Below are 5078 nucleotides of genomic sequence, written 5' to 3' on the forward strand. Positions count from 1 at the left end.
CTATTTATGCTTTTATTGCACCCAGGCTCAATTATTGCAACGTTTTATATGTAGGATTTAGCCAAGAGAGACAATTCACATCATCTGGCCAATTCCTACTTGAGGTCCTGGGTCTTGATGCAAGTTTTCTGGCAGTCGTGTGTTTGCCATTATTTTTAAAACAAGGTGTTTTTATTTACTGAGGTGTTCATCTTCTAATATACTTCCTTTTTTTTTTGTATCTTCACTATGTCTTACTTTATTTTGCTGTTTCTATCATTAATATGTATTTTGAGTGTAAAGCACTTTGGTCAAAGTAGGTTGTTAAAGTCCCCCGATCCATTTTCAAAACATCACACGACAGCTGATCTAAATTCCTCAGAGGTTTTATTGATCTCAGAAAAACTTCATTCAAGAAAATTGACAGTGCATAAATATACATTTTGATAACCATACCCTTTGATAAAACTCATGCATTGAATCAGGGTTGGGTGTGCAGCCCACAGTGTTACATGTAATTTATATGTTTAATAAAAGATATTTTAATAAGTTATAAATCAAACTCAGAGCATTTACTTGACATAAAGATAAGTTTGGACATTTTCAAATTCAAACAAATTACAGCATCAGTTTTTATGTACAAATTTCCAAAGAGTTGTGCTCTGAAGGCAGTTTAATCAGCACAGATGCTATTGCTGGTTTGACAGGAGCCAAGACAACAGCACCAGGCAGAAGGCAGAGAGGAGACTGGTCCTGTGGCTGACTCCACTTGATGCTGAAAATGAAAAGAACATGAAACAACATTTTAGTTCAACAAAAGATTGTGCAGATTTTTAATTTGTTTTGATTAAGCAGCTCTCAGTATCACTTACTTGCGTCAGTCACAGAGATGGAGGAGGTTTCAATGTCAAAGCCGTTAACAGTTGAAGCTGCGTTCCTCAAAGCCTGGGCAATCTGATCGTTAGTAGGAGCAGAAGTGGCTAAAAATTTAACTTTGCAGACGTTGATGATTGATCCTTTCCTGCAGAGGAGACAAAGGAGCAACAATTATAATTTGAAGTATCAGGACTATGCCATTAATTTGAAACTGCAAAAGAATAATAAAGAAATTACCTGAATTCCACCACCTCCAGTGAGTTGAAGGAAGAGCTGAATACATTTGTGAACCTGGGTTCAAGCTGCAGAAACAAAAAACACATGATATTCAAACACTTGTTCTCTTTTTCTGTTGTAGCTGGTGTGGTTTTATTTGTCCTGACCTGTTTCTAATACTCATCTTCCAGTGGTTCTTCCAAATATTATTGTTACACAATAAGCAACAGCCCATGTCAGGAGATTCATGTTGTCTACTCTGATCAGTTTAAATCAATTGATTAAAGAAACTAACCTGTACATAACTGATTGAATCTCATATTTCAGTCTCTTTTATAGAGTCATCTAACAGATGACAATATAACAATACAATAATATGTACCCACAGGTTTTATTCTGAAGGTGACACTTACCTGTCCTTTCACCATTGATGCTCGGTCTTTAAATCCTGGAGAGGAGGAATCTGCCAGGTCACTTGTGAACTTTTTTTGAAGTGATCGGAAACTTATTCGCTTTATTGTGAAGGCTGGAGTTATAGTAGCAGATGTTGTCACTGTTGTAGATGAAGCAGTTGTTGGATCTGTAACTGGACTTGCTGTAAAACATTTTAAGTAAATATTAGATTTTGTGTTTAAGTTCAGAAGTTTGTAATGTCAAGAATCTCACACTAGTGTCTCACTCAGCTACTCTGTGTTCAGCTGTTGTTGAGTGAATGGACTGAAGTTTACAACACTGAACAATGTTAAAGCTGTTATGAGACATTTCTGTTCTTCCATTTATTGTGTAGCAACATCATTTTTTGAAGACACCATGAGCTGCCTGTTATTTCAGAAGTTTTCTCTACTGATTACAGTGTCACATTGTGTTGTGTTTACTTACCTAACACTTGGACTGAGCTGGGGTTTATGGTCAGGTTGAAGCTACTGCCAGAATTATTTACACCTTCAACAAAGGTTTGAGCAACGACACTGTTCTGTGGGAGATCTGGAGTGGAAATATTCCGAATGAACAAAATCTCGATATCTGCTTGAGTTTCATCTACTTTTGTGACTTGAGCAGGCCTGTATTATAAAACAACAGGAAAAATGTAGAAATTGCTTTAAAACATTGTGTTGCTGTGATTCCCATGATCCTAAAAACAACAGATGATACAAAAACTGTATTGTGTGTATGTTAGTCAACTAAATGTAAATGCTTTTACCTGAACTGTTTCAAGAAACATTGGTCAAACTTCTCAGGAAATTTTTTTCTGTATGTGTCATTGCACTGAAGAGAGAAAGCAAAATGAAGACATGGAGTTAGAATTACATTTAAAAGAAAATTGAATTTTAGTAAAAAACTTTTTGATGCAACAGACATGACATTTTTTAAAATTTCTTTAAGAAAATTCTTTTTAGGCTTGTTATCATTATGTTATTATTATTAAACAGTGTGGCAAAAAAAGGGATAGTAAATGTGACTAAACATGAAATAAACAACAGAAACATACTCAGGCACATAACTGAAACCATCAATAAAAAATATAATCAGCATGTAATCTGACTCACCAATCCTACAACTCGATTTTCCACATCTTTGTAACGCTTGCTGTTTGTGTCACTGAGCTCAGCTGAATATGGTTCGGCTGTTAAGACAGCTGAGATCGTATAGACAGGTTGAGGTGTGGGAGTAGTTGTTTCAGTTGTGGCGGCTGGGGCAGCGGTCGTGGCGGCAGGGGCAGCGGTCGTGGCGGCAGGTGCTGCGGTCGTGGCGGCAGGGGCTGCGGTCGTGGCGGCAGGGGCTGCTGTCGTGGCGGCAGGGGCAGCTGTCGTGGCGGCAGGGGCAGCTGTCGTGGCGGCTGGGGCTGCTGTCGTGGCGGCAGGGGCTGCTGTCGTGGCGGCAGGGGCAGCTGTCGTGGCGGCTGGGGCAGCTGTCGTGGCGGCAGGGGCAGCGGTCGTGGCGGCAGGTGCTGCTGTCGTGGCGGCAGGGGCAGCGGTCGTGGCGGCAGGTGCTGCTGTCGTGGCGGCTGGGGCAGCTGTCGTGGCGGCTGGGGCAGCGGTTGTGGCGGCAGGTGCTGCGGTTGTGGCGGCAGGGGCAGCGGTTGTGGCGGCAGGGGCAGCTGTTGTGGCGGCTGGGGCTGCTGTTGTGGCGGCAGGTGCTGCGGTTGTGGCGGCAGGGGCAGCGGTTGTGGCGGCAGGGGCAGCTGTTGTGGCGGCAGGGGCTGCTGTTGTGGCGGCAGGGGCAGCTGTTGTGGCGGCAGGGGCAGCTGTTGTGGCGGCAGGTGCTGCTGTTGTGGCGGCTGGGGCAGCTGTTGTGGCGGCTGGGGCAGCTGTTGTGGCGGCAGGGGCAGCTGTTGTGGCGGCAGGGGCTGCTGTTGTGGCGGCTGGGGCAGCTGTTGTGGCGGCAGGGGCAGCTGTTGTGGCGGCAGGGGCAGCTGTTGTGGCGGCAGGGGCAGCTGTTGTGGCGGCAGGTGCTGCGGTTGTGGCGGCAGGGGCAGCGGTTGTGGCGGCAGGGGCTGCTGTTGTGGCGGCAGGGGCAGCTGTTGTGGCGGCAGGGGCAGCTGTTGTGGCGGCAGTGGCAGCTGTTGTGGCGGCAGGTGCTGCTGTTGTGGCGGCTGAGGCAGCGGTTGTGGCGGCAGGTGCTGCTGTTGTGGCGGCTGGGGCAGCTGTTGTGGCGGCAGGGGCAGCTGTTGTGGCGGCAGGGGCAGCTGTTGTGGCGGCAGGGGCAGCTGTTGTGGCGGCAGGGGCTGCTGTTGTGGCGGCTGGGGCAGCTGTTGTGGCGGCAGGGGCAGCTGTTGTGGCGGCTGGGGCAGCTGTTGTGGCGGCAGGGGCAGCGGTTGTGGCGGCAGGTGCTGCGGTTGTGGCGGCAGGGGCAGCGGTTGTGGCGGCAGGGGCTGCTGTTGTGGCGGCAGGGGCAGCTGTTGTGGCGGCAGGGGCAGCTGTTGTGGCGGCAGGGGCAGCTGTTGTGGCGGCAGGTGCTGCTGTTGTGGCGGCTGGGGCAGCGGTTGTGGCGGCAGGTGCTGCTGTTGTGGCGGCTGGGGCAGCTGTTGTGGCGGCTGGGGCAGCTGTTGTGGCGGCAGGGGCAGCTGTTGTGGCGGCAGGGGCTGCTGTTGTGGCGGCAGGGGCTGCTGTTGTGGCGGCAGGGGCAGCTGTTGTGGCGGCAGGGGCAGCTGTTGTGGCGGCAGTGGCAGCTGTTGTGGGCGGCAGGTGCTGCTGTTGTGGCGGCTGAGGCAGCGGTTGTGGCGGCAGGTGCTGCTGTTGTGGCGGCTGGGGCAGCTGTTGTGGCGGCTGGGGCAGCTGTTGTGGCGGCTGGGGCAGCTGTTGTGGCGGCAGGGGCAGCTGTTGTGGCGGCAGGGGCTGCTGTTGTGGCGGCTGGGGCAGCTGTTGTGGCGGCTGGGGCAGCTGTTGTGGCGGCAGGGGCAGCTGTTGTGGCGGCAGGGGCAGCTGTTGTGGCGGCTGAGGCAGCTGTTGTGGCGGCAGGTGCTGCGGTTGTGGCGGCAGGGGCAGCGGTTGTGGCGGCAGGGGCTGCTGTTGTGGCGGCAGGGGCAGCTGTTGTGGCGGCAGGGGCAGCTGTTGTGGCGGCTGGGGCAGCTGTTGTGGCGGCAGTGGCAGCTGTTGTGGCGGCAGTGGCAGCTGTTGTGGCGGCAGGTGCTGCGGTTGTGGCGGCAGGGGCTGCTGTTGTGGCGGCAGGGGCAGCTGTTGTGGCGGCAGGGGCAGCTGTTGTGGCGGCAGGGGCAGCTGTTGTGGCGGCAGGGGCTGCTGTTGTGGCGGCAGTGGCAGCTGTTGTGGCGGCAGGTGCTGCGGTTGTGGCGGCAGGGGCTGCTGTTGTGGCGGCAGGGGCAGCTGTTGTGGCGGCAGGGGCAGCTGTTGTGGCGGCTGGGGCAGCGGTTGTGGCGGCTGGGGCAGCGGTTGTGGCGGCTGGGGCAGCGGTTGTGGCGGCAGGGGCAGCTGTTGTGGCGGCAGGGGCAGCTGTTGTGGCGGCAGGTGCTGCTGTTGTGGCGGCAGGGGCAGCTGTTGTGGCGGCAGGTG

The 5078-nt window shown here is 52.3% G+C and overlaps 1 long non-coding RNA gene across 1 annotated transcript; it reads right to left on the minus strand.

Annotated features, from left to right (window-relative positions):
- Positions 1 to 350: 350 nt before the first annotated feature.
- Positions 351 to 994, minus strand: LOC113133361 (uncharacterized). Its single transcript, XR_003295981.1, has 2 exons — positions 852 to 994; positions 351 to 754 (listed from the first exon to the last, which is right to left on the minus strand). It is a non-coding gene; the product is annotated as an uncharacterized LOC113133361 (long non-coding RNA).
- Positions 995 to 5078: the final 4084 nt, after the last annotated feature.

Source organism: Mastacembelus armatus, unplaced genomic scaffold, assembly GCF_900324485.2.
Source record: "Mastacembelus armatus unplaced genomic scaffold, fMasArm1.2, whole genome shotgun sequence".
Classification (NCBI taxonomy): domain Eukaryota; kingdom Metazoa; phylum Chordata; class Actinopteri; order Synbranchiformes; family Mastacembelidae; genus Mastacembelus; species Mastacembelus armatus.